The sequence below is a fragment of the Phragmites australis genome, chromosome 5 (assembly GCF_958298935.1).
Source record: "Phragmites australis chromosome 5, lpPhrAust1.1, whole genome shotgun sequence".
Lineage (NCBI taxonomy): Eukaryota > Viridiplantae > Streptophyta > Magnoliopsida > Poales > Poaceae > Phragmites > Phragmites australis.
The window spans coordinates 12,670,975-12,685,454 of record NC_084925.1 but is presented as its reverse complement, the minus strand read 5'-3'; positions in this window follow the sequence as shown (position 1 = coordinate 12,685,454).

Here is a 14,480-nt window from a genome sequence, read left to right as displayed (position 1 = left end):
CCATATTGAACACTCGAGTTCATTGGTAAAAAGTTCGTCATCGTGTTTTTTATTCTTAGAGCTTAAAGCTCCTAGGCGGCTAGGCATCACCAGTGAGCACTCAAGGTTATGGTGTGCCGCGAAAAAAATTGTGAAGGCTTTGATTTAGCTTCCACAAGGAAAGAAATCAAGAGTGGAAGTCAAGCTCAAGAATGACCGAGCTTGAAGAGGAAAAGGGTTGAGAGAGACCCGACTTAAGGTGACTGGGCCCCTCAACGGAGACATAGGAACCTCTAGTAGAGGTGTCGAACTTCAGGAAATAAATCGCATATCTCTTCTCTTGTTTCTTGTTCTTGAGTTCTGCTCTCTATTTATGCATATTGCTCAATCTACTTTCTTGTGAAGTTTCAGCTGCAGGTACTTGGTGAGATAGGTTGGAATACATCCACTGGTGCTGGGTAATTCGTGGATTTGATCCACGTTAAATTGCACAGGCATCTACTTAAGTTTTTCCTAAAATCTCCAGAGTATCCGCATATTTCTACAGAACCTTTGTATATCTGCGGAGGTTTTAGAAAAATATACGGACTGTTCGTATATTGCTAATCTGCTGCATTTAGTTTATAAATTTTTTTAGGATACGCCTACTCACTCCCTCTAGGCGATACCAGATCCCCTTTCACATATATGAGGATGTCGCCGCCACCAACGACCCTACTATCACGCACACCTTGCATGAAGAACTAGCGTTCGTGGATGAGGATGCCAACAATGACGTTATCGCACATGCCTCATGGATGAGGAGGAGGATGATGAAGAAGAGGAGGAGGCGGCCGAGGAGGGAGGCACCGACAAGGATGAAGTCGAGGAGTGGGCCGATGTTGACTCTGACTTCGATGACTCCAGTGATGACAATGACAGAGGTGCCACCGGCATTATCACCATCAGCCACACTGCCACCCTCAGTGGCTTGGTGATGAAGAAGCATAGACTAGAGTACGAAAAAGTCCATGTTACTCCCTTAAAGCTTCATGTTATAATTAATAATTATCTATATTTTTGTAAAATTAGCAACACTTTTTGTAAATTTTAATTAATTATATCAATTATAGTATAATTAATTAAATTGATAAAGGATTTAACCCTATGTATTATTTTGTTTCATTTGTAAAGTAGCACAAACTTACAATGCAAATCTTTGGTGGTTTTATGCAAACACTTGTATGGCAGCGTAGGGACAAACCAGAAGTAGTACTTTCCACTTTATCCGATACTGTTTTTTTCCACTCTCTATCACTCTTCAAAAATGAGATTTCAAAAAACAAACTTTTCAAAAGAGTGAACAAAGTGGTTGGAGATTCAAAAATCAAATTAATCTGAACATCGAGGCAGTCGAACACATATCACATATGTGAGAGGATCTTGACTCACTTAGATAAACTATTGGAAGCGAGGAGACAACATACACATATCACATGAACATCGAGGTAGCCAAACACAAATTGCAAAAGAAAATTAAGAACAAACAAAGACTTTTATGTGAGAACTGAAATTTAATAAAACCCATATTAAAAATTATGTGCAACTGTTTGGGAAATACCATTCCTCTAGTCGGTTATGTAGTAGAACCTACTGGGATAATGGATATTTCTAGTTGGTTTACTTGGCCACCTAACTAGAAAAGCATTTATCCAGTCAGTTCATGTCTAGAATCAACTCAACAAATGCCCACCAATATATACTCGGCCACCTCCATCAGTGCATCACCACTGAATGCTAACTCCTAAGCTATCAGCCACCATGCCAAGCTCCCGCTGCTACCGACATCCTAGAGCTCATCACCGCCTCCTCATGCTCTAGATTTGCCACCTCCTCCTCTTCCTGCACTAGATTTGCCTCCTCCTGCTCCTCTCCCATTGTCCTCCTCCACCGATGTCCCCGAGCCACCACCGTCAATGTCCTCCACCACTGAGCCCAATCCTATCATACACCCACTCCTCCTCCACCAAAGCCAACATCCCCTCCCCTATCATACTCCATTGCCCAATGTTTATCTTCTCTACTGAGGCTGATGTCCCTAAGCCACTACCGACATAATCCTCCATCGAGCACCAAGAACACACCATAGTCATCCTCCTTCACCAAGGTTGAGCACGCCGATGCCATCGTATTCCTCCACATGGGGTCTAAGAAAGAGTGGGTCACCAAGGCCAAGCACGCCACTGTTGTTATCCTGCACTATGCCCCAAATGTGTCGCCATGGTCTTCCCCCAATAAGACCCAAGCATGTCATCGTCGCCACAGTCGAAGCAAAGAAAGGAGAGGGGACAACTTTGAAGCAAGAGTCCAATGAGCAACTGGTCTCCAACCCTAGCTCGAGCTACAACCCATCCGTGGACAACGAGGTATTCACACGCCGAGCATTAGCTATATATGTTTATATGATAGATGAATGTGATAGTTGATTTGGTAGATGAAATAATGTTGGTAGATGTGTGTGAATGAGATGAATGATGAGATGAGATGATATGTCTATTGGAATAGTGTTACAAATTATTTTTGGGTTGATAAACAACGTTGTATATAGAAAATAGAGAGAAGGGAATAGACATGTAGGTCATAGGGTTAGTTTGTCCATCCATGTTTACACTATCAGAACTTAGGGTTAGTTACTTTGGAGAGAAGGGTAGACATTTATTTGAAATTGATCATATTTTACATTTTATTATTATTTAATTACTTTTTGATTTTCCTTATAAATAGTTTTCTTTAATTTTATTTTCCTTTATGTCAAGATGTTATCATTGGCTCAAAATTCAGATGATGAACCTGAACCTAAGTCCATCAGAAACGAAAGCGAGGGGGTCAAGGTAGAAACAAAAATAGTGATGACTGATGGACCATCACAGAGGACAATGAGAAAGTGGTCCCTATTTAATCTATAGAGGCTGTGCTATCACACCCCAATTTCATATATATTCATGTTTACATGCAATTCATATGCATTCATAAGCATTTGATTGAATTATGTGCAAATTGAATTGGTTTGAATTCAAATGTGATCCACAATAGAATATCACATGAATTGAGAAGAATGCAATTAAATGGGGCTTTACATAGTAACTCACTTTTTCATCATATGACCCAGGGTTGGAGATAATTTTAGAAATTAGTATATCAAGTGAGATGAATATTAGTGATTTTTTTCAGATTTTTGAGAATTTATTTAAGGCCTCAAAAATTGCTAGAAATTCCAAAAGTTGAGATGAATCCTTTTAAAATAGATTCCTCATGAATTATAGGAACTGCACCAAAAGTTGGGGATTTTTTTGGAAGTCTTTTGGGTCAGTCTCCAAGCAAACAAATGTGAGAAGGGAAAATTAGGCGCCTCTGATTCACTGACTGGTCGGCCTCACCCGTCAGTCGCTCCTCTCCCTCCTGCACGGCCTAGATAGAGCAGAGATGCCGCATGACCGGTGATGCCTGGCCACCCCCCAGTTGACCAACCATGGCCCGATGCCCTCTCCACCTTATCCCCATTCCGGCGCCCCCTCTGTTCCTTTCCCTCTCCCTTGCTCTCTCTTTCTCTACACAGCAGCAGCAGCGCCATCACTCAAATCCAATGAGCTGCCACCCATCTTTGACTTGTCGTCTCTGGATCCGCTGAGCCCTTGTCTAGAGAAGCAAGGAGGGAGGACACTCGTGGCTTTTGCAAACCATTTTTACCGTTTCCCTATTGTCTTCGACCAAGCCAAGCATGCACCCGCTGTCTTCCCCAAATATGACAGCCGCACCGCGCACCACAATGATTTCCCCCAGTGGCCGAGCTTTTCCAACCTAACCATCATATGGTAAGCTTCAGGGATCCCCTAGCTATCTTTCATGCGCGCCTTTCTCTATAATGGCCCGATGCTGGTGCAGTCAGCCGCGTGAGTTGAGCTCCGCTGTGATGGGTCGCTCGCCGCCAGCACCTCCCCGACCAAGCCCGTCCGCCGAGGACCCCATCATTAGGCCCGTCATCTCTCTCTAAAGCTCATTCTGTCCACTCCATGGGGAATCTCTCCGCCACTCGTCGCCAGCGAGAATTGCTAGTGCCACTGCCATGGCTGGCAATGTGCAAGCTTGGTGCGAAACGCTAGAGCTCGGTGTTGCCGCAGTGACCGGGTCAATCGCATGCAAGCCCACCTTTCATACAAGTGGTTAGATAGATCCCAATACAAAAGGTCCAGCTAGAATTATTTATTCGTTTAATTAAGAAATGGGGGAAAACGATTATTTGTACAACTAGTAAATTGGTTGATAGCTTGCAAAATTCATAGTATATCGAATATTAATCCAAAAATTATGAAGCCACTTTTGTTAGCTTTACCCTGCTGTATAAAATTGTTAGTACTCATGGGAATTGTTTATTTATTCCTAAATTGATTTAATTGTGTTCAATCTTGCTTTAATCATTGTTTAATCATAGTTGATCCAAAAATGGTGAATCTAGTTCTAGTAATCTTGATAAAAATGCTACTTTCTAGTAAAAATAGTGGCCACCATGTTAGAGAAGTATGGCCCATTGTTTCAGCACACGTTTAGTATCCCATTGCTAGCTTCTAAAAATCGTACAACAATGAATAAAAATAATTTGGGGGGTGGAAACCACTTCTAAAAATCATTAATTGTATAAGCCTCCACTGGAAAAATATTGGTTGACATGTTAAACCTTTCCTAAATATAAGTTATTTTAGTGTATCCCTTTTTAATTGAATTGATAATTAGGATAACACCTCTCTTATTTGTTTATACCATGAGTGTATGATATTTTCTTTGTGTCCTATTCTATCATGTTCTTTACTTAGTGCACTTCATTCATGTGCATTTTCATGGCATCTGGATCACGTTGCATTGCATTTCACTTATGCTCATTGTATTGCACACACTCTTTCCTTAGAGAACGAAGAGTCGAAGAGCAACGTAGGCATGATCGAGGGTGTGGCTATTGATTGCGAAGTTGAAGCTCAAGGCAAGTATTTAAGCATGTTGCACCCCTACTTTGGATCACATGTTGTTTTAATTTGATAAATTATGCTATATGTATGTCATGTCTGATAGCTAGTCAATGTCAGGTTTTGGGTATTGTCAGGATCGATGTCGTCCTAAGAGGGGGTGAATTAGGATACTTAGAAATCTTATTGGCTCCAAAATTTTTACGAAATAAACATATCTCAATTTCGATCTAAATATGCTCTACGTTTATCTAGTGTATCTAAATATGCTCTACGTTTATCTAGTGTATCTACTCTGCCGCGCAAAAGAGTTTTGTAACATATAGCCAGTCCTGGCAAATTACTCTAGGAAGATAAATGCACAAATATAGATTGCAAGTATGTAAATGCGAAAACATAAATAAGGTAGAGAGAGCAAACTCGGCACAATGAATTTATAATCCTATGGTATCGATAACATGAATGCCACACTTAGTCCACGTTGGAGCTCCACCAAGGATAAGCTCCCGGTTCGCACTCGGTCATGGCTCTTGAGCTACAAAACCACCAAGGCAAGACCTCAAACCGGATGAGTCGCCAAGCCACAAAGACAAGGCCTCACCACTTGCCTCTCTTATGATCACTTGTCGTCCTGATCACTTCAAAGCTTCAGCCACCAAAGTAAGGGTCTTCATGTCCGTCTACATGTGTATTACCGCCGCTTCACACCAAGTCAGAGGGTCAATAAGTTTGAGCAACTTTAGCTCAAGTTATCGGCGAGTCATTAAGACTCCAAGGCACCGGTGTACCATTTGGTACAAGATAGGATCACTCTTTGATCCCTTTTTCAAGTTGCACTACCTAGCTACAACTCACTCTAGGCCTATAAGCACTAAACACTATCTAATCTTGCGTTTAATCGCTTTGGATTATCACTTTAAGTACTTTGGTGGCTTGAATGTCTTCTCAAGTTTCTCTGTGTTTCTCTGGATTCTAGCACCTTCAAATGACTGAGTGGAGAGGTATTTATAGCCTCAAACTCACTAAGTAGTCGTTAACCCAACGACTCAGAAAAGCTGTTAACATCGGATTGTTCGGTGACAACAGTAGTATAATCACCGGATAATCCGATGAGTACACTATCAGAAACTAGCCGTTGGATTTCACTCAAAGTCATCTTGAACACCGGATATTCTGGTGTATACATCATCTCCATCATCATACTATACAGTGAGTACATTTGAGCCATCCGAGCCTATGTAGCCTCTCTGTGTAAATTACTCCAGTGTAAACCTCCAGTGTACACACTACCTATCACTGGACCATCCAGTGAGATATTCAACTCTTGGAAACGCTTATGCAGGAAATACTCCGGTGTAAAGCATTCGGTGTGTACAACACAGGCACCAGACCTTTCGTTGAGTTGATCTGCGTTCTTTTGTGCATGTATTCTTCTCTACAAGAATTAGTCCATCATGATCCTCCGATGATCACTGGACCATCTGGTAAAGCCATCTACATTCTCCCGTTTGTCAACAATGCTCTTCTGCTTCTGCCCATTTGACACTGGACCATTCAATGAGGTAAAGTTGCTTTTGGACACAAAACTCTGGTGCGTATAATTCTTCCAGCATCGAACCATCTGGTGAGTATATTTTTCTTGGGACTTCTCCAATTCACCTAAATTTTATCATAGCTACAGTGACTTCTTTATGTATTGCATCCATGAGAACTATTAAAACATATACTTAACAAACATGTTAGTCTCATTAACTATATTATCATTAATCACCAAAATCACAATCATAACCTAATAGGGTCATTTTCGTTACAATCTCTCACTTTTTGTGATTGATGATAACATAACCAAAGCAAATGGAAAATAATAAATGATACCAATTCTAAAAAGCGCAAAATCTTACCATATTGCTTTGATGCATGTTCTTACCGCTTAGTCCCCCTTTTGTTATGGCTCCCCTTTCTCCATTGCCACTATCTCTCTTTATCGACCCATGCAAGAGCTTCTTTATTGCATGCTTTTGATACCAATTATAGATGAGTCATTGTTTGTCAACCTTGGTATCTTGCTTGTTCTTCACTAAGTATGCCTCTTTCTTTGGTTGTCAAACTTCTCTTCTTTTGTCAACAATCTCAAAAAAGGCTACGAATACAAGTTGAACTCGAGGAAGAACGTTAGAGCACATAGGAGAGAGTTACATAAATTATGATCCAATGAAATAATAACAATTGAAGGGATACCACTTGTGAGGATACAATTTCAAGAATATGATACCAATTGAAATAAAAGCACATGGATCATAATTTATTAAACTTACATAATATGATTTAATCTCCTCCTATATGTGTGCATACATATGATGTGACCCACTTGTGAATACCACTTGTAGAAATATAGCAATATATGCACATCTAGACAATAGAGGTATGAAATTTAAGTCATATCATGTTTGGAGGTAGCTTAAATGTAGAAATAAATTGACAATGATATCAATTAAACTCTTTAAGCATTGCATACCTCTAGGGACGTGTTGATTGCTCCATAAGACTTAAAAAAGATACATCTAACAACACATGTTAGTCTCAAAATTATAACCCATAGGATATACCCCTCTAAATGTGTGTATACAAGTATTGATTACTTGCGAGATATATGCATTTGTTTTTAATAACAATGAGGAGGGTACCCTATAGATTGGTTTATAGCATATAAAAGATACTAATTGTGAAACTAGTGCCATGAAAGAAACTTATAACTAATAAACCATGTAGTTTGTTCATAAGAAAGAGAGAAACACAAGCAACCTGCCATATGAAAACCTACACTAGGCATTGCAATAAATTGAAATATACACATGCAATCCTAGGCAAGGCAAGTAGATTCATCAATTTAGAGGATTTAGCATCTAGTACCTTTGTCTTGTTTACCTTTAGATGGGAATTTGGGTATATGATGATTATGATCTTCATTAATACGTTCAATCTTGTACACTTCGCTTCTTTACTTAATCTTTACTTCATCTTATGAGTCAAGTCTCCAAATCCTTATGACCGTCTCAGCCTCAAGTCTTTTTTAACCCAAACCTATTGGAGCTCCTTTATGTTGGTGATGGCTTGCATGCATCGAAAGGACTTGTGGCCTTCAAGATGACACTTAAAGCATGTAATGATGAACCCATCTGCAAGCTTCTTCACCATGATAGCATGGTTATCTTGAGGAGGTTGAACATGGTTCTTACCCTTTAATCTTACCAAGTCCTTCTTAAGCATCTATGGCAGAGCACTTGACTTTGAGTCATCTTCTTGATGTCGTTATTATCATAGATGATGAAGACTATCAACTTGTACTTCAGAAGAATAGCTTGAAGTATTCGTCTCACCACTTGATCATCATCAATTTGAGTCAAACCTAACTTATTGATCTCATTGTCAAGAATATTCAAATGTGAGTACATGTCATTAGCATTTTTATAGGATAGTTGTTTGATGCCATTAAGCTTAGTCATAAGTACATGATATTTCTCATTACGCACATCCTTTGTGCATTCATGTATTTGAATGTGACTAGTCCAAATATCATGTGTATTGGTGAGAGAATAAATACAATTAAATGCATCAACATTTAAAGATGATAAAAGGATACTCTTCACCAATGCATCTAATTGCCTCTCCTTGTTGGCGATGCGAGGTCTTATCTCTTCCTCGGTGACTCTCCAAACATCTAAACCCTTGACTTGAAAATAGCAAGATATTAGAATTTTTTCAATAGGGAAAATTTGTGCCATTAAAAAGTGGAGCACTATAGGTATCCATTCTAACCCCAAACGTCACAACTCACTAGGCGGTGAAGCCTAACCAATCAAAATAAGATAGGGTCTCAAATGCTACTTAAATGACGTGTCCTTGTGAAAGGTATGAGCCTCGGCTCTGATACAAATTGTGTGGATCAATGACGTCCTAAAAGGGGGGTCAATTAGGACACTTAGAAACCTAACTGGCTCCAAAAACTTCATAAAATAAACTTATCTAAATTTCTATTTAAATGTGCTCTAGATTTATCTAGTGTGTCTACTCTATCGCTCAAAAGAGTTTTGCAACTTATAGCCAATTCTAGCAAACTACTATAGGAAGATAAATGCGCAAAGGTATATTTCAAGTATGTAAATACGGAAACGTAAATAAGGCAGAGAGAGCAAACTCGGCATAAGAGATTTTTATCCCATGGTATCGATGGCATGAATGCCACCCCTAGTTCACGTTGGAGCTCTATCAAGGATATGCTCCTTATCGGCACCCGGTCACGACTCTTGAGTCACCAAGCTACAAAGGCAAGGTCTTACCACTTGTCTCTCTTCCGATCACTAAGCGTCATGATCACTTCAAAGCTTGAGCGGTTGAGCCACCAAGGTAAGGGTCTCCACGTCCCCGTACACATGTCTTGCTACCGCTCCACACCGAGTCAGAGGGCCAACAAGCTTAAGCAACTCTAGCTCAAGCTATCGGCGAGTGACCAAGAATCCCCCCATCGTACCACTTGATACAAGCTATGATTACTTCTTGATCCCTTCTTCAAGCTGTAGCACCTAGCTACAAGTCACTTTAGACCTATAAGCACTAAACACTCTCTAATGTTGTGCTTAATCGTCTTGGATAATTACTTTAAGCGCTTTGGTGGCTTGAGTGTCTTCTCAAGTGTCTTTCTGTTTCTCTGAACTCTAGCACCTTCAAATGAATGAGTGGAGATATATTTATAGCCTCAAACTCGCCAACTAGCTATTAACACAATGACTTAGAAAAGCTGTTAACACCAGATTGTCCGGTGATTATCACCGGACAATCCGGTGAGTACACCATCAGAAACTAGTCGTTGGATTCCACTCAAAGTCATCCTAAACACCGGACACTCTGTTGTATACATCATATCTATCACCAGACTATATGGTGAGTACATTTGAGCCATCCGAGCCTCTGCGGTCTCTTTGTGTAAATTGCTTCAGTGTAAGCCTCCGAAGTACACAACACATATCACCGAACCATCCGGTGAGGTATTATGTGATCTTCAACTATTGAAAATACTTTAGCAAGAAATACTCCGATGTAAAGCATCCGGTGTGTACAACATAAGCATTGGACCTTCCGGTGAGTTGATCTTCGTTCTTCTGTGTTTGGATTCTTCTATGCAAGAATTAGTCTGGCGTGATCCTCTGGTGATCACCGGACCATCCGGTGAAGCCATCTGCATTCTCCCTTTTGTCAACAATGCTCCACTGCTTCTACTCATTTGACACCGGACCATCCGATGAGATAAGGCTGCCTCTAGATATAAAAATCTGGTGCGTACAATTCTTCTTGCATCGGACCATCCAGTGAGTACATTTTTTCTAGAACTTCTTCAATTCAACCAAACTTTGTCTCGGCTACTATGGCTTCTTTATGTGTTGCATCCATGAGACCTACTAAAACATATACTTGACAAACATGTTAGCCTCATTGACTATATTTTTATTAATCACCAAAATCACAATCATGATTTAATAGGGTCATTTTCGCTACAGGTATATATTCTATATGTTGCATTACCATTCCTTGACATTATTATCTCTTGATCCATTGTAACTTGGGGTGACACCATCTAATTGTCCAACTTAAAATGAACACGTTATGCTTAGCGACGCTTAGGTCACGATAGAAGTCGATGATAGTTCACCCATCGTTCGCGAGCTTTAGGGTTATTGCGTCTCACTAAATTTAATCTTGAAGGGTTAATAAGTTGTTAGAATGAGACGAGATTTGGCGGGTGATAGGGATGGATCGGGAATGGAGTCTCGATTGTCATAGGCCCACCTAGGTCGATTAAGCACCGATCGTTGGTGCCGTTGGCTTAAGCACTTTTTTACTACCACATATGCGAATAGAGAAAGGATGAGCTAACTATCTCATGCTATACCGGTTGTTTGGGCCATGACCTCATGATGTGAGTGTCTGACATATGTGGGTGTGGATTTGTAGATTGTGGATGAGTCAGAGAGCCTAGTGTCATCCTCGTGGAGGAGCTAGGTGGTCCTCGGCAGCATGAGGATTATCCAACCGGCTGTGGATGGGTGTGAGAAAGGCTGACACAAGGGCTGAGAGAACAGACTCGTGTCGTGTGGGTAAAGTTGTACCCTCTGCAGAGTGTAAGATAAATTCAAATTACCACGCCTTCAGTCATGAGCATGCTTAATATCCATTGGACATTAATCGTAGAGTTTCCGGTATTTGGGTGACTGTTGTTATAAGTGGTATGTTGGGATATGGTTTGTGTATGTCTATGTTGAGTGGAACATGCTCTCTTGTTGACTATGTTTATGTATATGTTCTCACATGAGAGTAGCTTATGTTTATGCTCACATCATGTATATTTTAAAATGTTTTTTGTTTAAGTTCAACTTAATCTTGTGCCTTACTCTTTGCTACTCAATCTAAATTGCATAATACTTGGAGTCAGGTTATTATATGTATCCATAATGAATAAGTCTTGCGAGTAGCTTCATACACTCATGATGCTATTATTGAAATTTGGCAGGTAATGATGATTTAGTTTATGGCTACTTTGTGCCAACTGATGATGGCGATGGACAAGAGTAGTGTTGTACTACTCGTGGTGTTCCGGTGGCACCCAAGGGCATATGACATCACTTCTTTTGCTGTTTTTAGATGATAATTCACTGTGTAGTGACATAAACATGCTAGAATATAAAGACTTGTTGTATGACTTGTTGTATGTTGTTAATTCTAACACTTGTTGATGTTATTTGGAGAGCTCAAACTTGTTAATGGCTTTTGTCTCTTAAATTTCAGTATGTAATATTTAAACTCGTGGAACTTGTAATAACTTTAAATACTTGTAATATGTTTAATCTACACGCTCTTTGTTATATCTTGATGTGATGAGGCTTGTTGTATAGGTACGTGTTCCGATCTTAGGCATAAATACATCTTGGGACTACCGAAATTGCATTCTCTTTAATCATTTACGTTTGTGATTGTGGCTTTGAGATGTGGGTTAGCACATGGCACGTCGAGAGATGGACATGTGCTAGCTCTCATCTTATCGAATAAATCATCAATTTGATTAATTTGAATATAGTTTGGACAGTTCTCACACATGGTGGCATACCATAGTCAATGTAGGGTACATGTCAAGGAGCATGTCCCCATTACCATAGTTCATTGGAGGAGGTGGGCCGACTAGATCCCAGAAAGAAAGATATGTTGTGGAGTCTGCTTCAAGAAAAATTCGAGTTCCCTGAAGGAAGCCATGCAACTGTCCGCCGACATGCTTTGATAACAATGGGCAAGTCATGGAGCAATTTCAAATACAAGTTTAATCATAACTACGTGAGAAAGAACTTGGAACCCTTTAAGGTGTATGGCTCATTGTGACTCGTATGACGAAATTTTGTGGCATAAAAGCGGTTGGAACAAGCTTTGAAGTTAAGTGAGAAACACAAGGAGATCCATAATAAAGACAAGCACTACCACATGCTAGGCTCGGGTGAGTATGATAGAAAAATACCAGAATAGAGGAGGACAGAAGAAGATGTTTGTTAGGCTGGAAAAAAAATTCCATTAAAAGGGCTAGAAGATTGATGCAGGTTCTGAGCCTACGCTCAGTTAAAAACAACCAAAGATGGGCATAACCTACAAAAACCCCGAAAATGAAATAGTGATAAAAAAATATGGAAGAGTTAGGGGCTATTTGGCAAAACTCTAGCTTCGAGATCTATGCAGGATTTGGAGTTTGTACGATAGAAATGTATGGTTTAAACATTTATTTTTAGTCCAAAATAAGAACAATGAAGTTTAAACAAATACTATCAATCTGTCTATGACTTTAGCTTCAAAAATTTCTAGATCTAGAGATGACCATCTCCAAGAATTCTTAGAGCTGGAGCTCTGCCAAACAGGCCATTAGCTACCCAATCTTCAAAAGAGTCTTTCAAGCCTGATAGGGACAACACGCTTATTGTGGCCCTAGAAAACAAGGAGCACCCATGTCACATTCGAGGCTTGGGAGCTAGGGTTACATGGAGAAAGGCCTTCCCATAGCACGCCAACTCTAATAGGAGGATTGAAGAGATCCAAAGTCGAGCACGAAGCATGACTATTATCCATGTTAGATACATGCGTATAACATGATGTACAAGAAGCACTAAGTAAGTAGCAAGCCAACATAAATGGACAATCTTGCTCCCCTGCCCATGAGAGTAGCTATAGGTCCAACCCACTTGACGACGACATATATCGTGTAGACGATATCCTAGAGGCTACAACAAGCAAGCTTCATGTGCATCTTTGAACATTACAAGCTTCATGTGCATCTTTGAACATTACAATTGAGGTTGACACAAGGTAGGCTTATCCAACCAAGGAAGGGATACCCTCAAGTTATGCAAAGATCTAAGTGGACATGGTACATTCAGCTTTATTAGCATTATACTGAACATCCCCACAGAAGACAACATCACAACTTTAGGGGATGCCCTTCAAAATTCCATTCCATGGTGCAAACAATATATTATCTTGGTCACTCTAGCGCTCGCCTACCTGGTTCATTGGCCTCATTTGCCACTGCTTTCGCCTCCACAACCAATATTTTGAGATGCCAAACTATGTAAGTGTCTAAAACCATAAGCTATCTTCATGTAATTATCAATAGAATGGTATGGCTAACTACTTTCTTATTTATAGATACATGTATCAGCAATGTAAAACTATCAAGGTGTCAGTCTGATTCCTTGACCCACAATCAATATGCCAAACACAAATCTGTGCTTGCACTGAAGATGTCAAGGAATAGATTACAGATTCTATACTCCAAATACATGACAAGGCATGCATACTTGGTGCCTACAATTTTAAGTAAGTGTTAATAAAATACTCTTGATTTTGCACTTGATCGACAACCTAACCTAAGGCTTATTGGATATGGATCATATGCAGCGACCATTGGATTCTAGTTATGTTGATGACGCATGATAGCGGGATAGTGTTCTTAGACTACTTGGACTATCTTGTATCCTCCTACAAAGAACTGATAGATGTTATCAATAGGGCTTTCGATAATTACATCGCAAAAGGGGGGAGGGGGGACAACCCATCCAAGAAAAAAACGTCATGTCATACTCATTTTCTGGTACTTAGCACCTCCTATGCATGCATATTATTATTTCTAATATTAAATATTACTCAAACGCTGCTTATGTTATATTAAGTTTTGTAGTGCCACAAAGCAGCCACCTGGCACCGTACTATGTGGATAATATGTTTGCCAGATTATGAGTGTTGTATACAAAGAAAGTATAGAGGTTTGACACGACCAAATATTATATTAGTTTCACCTTCTCGTGTGTTTTTGCTGATTGTTTCGAGTTTTTACCTTTCCACGGCGTAGGACCATCTCTCAAAGCACGCTTTACAAGTATGAACTTGACATAATCTGAGCAAAGATGGCTCACTTTATAATGA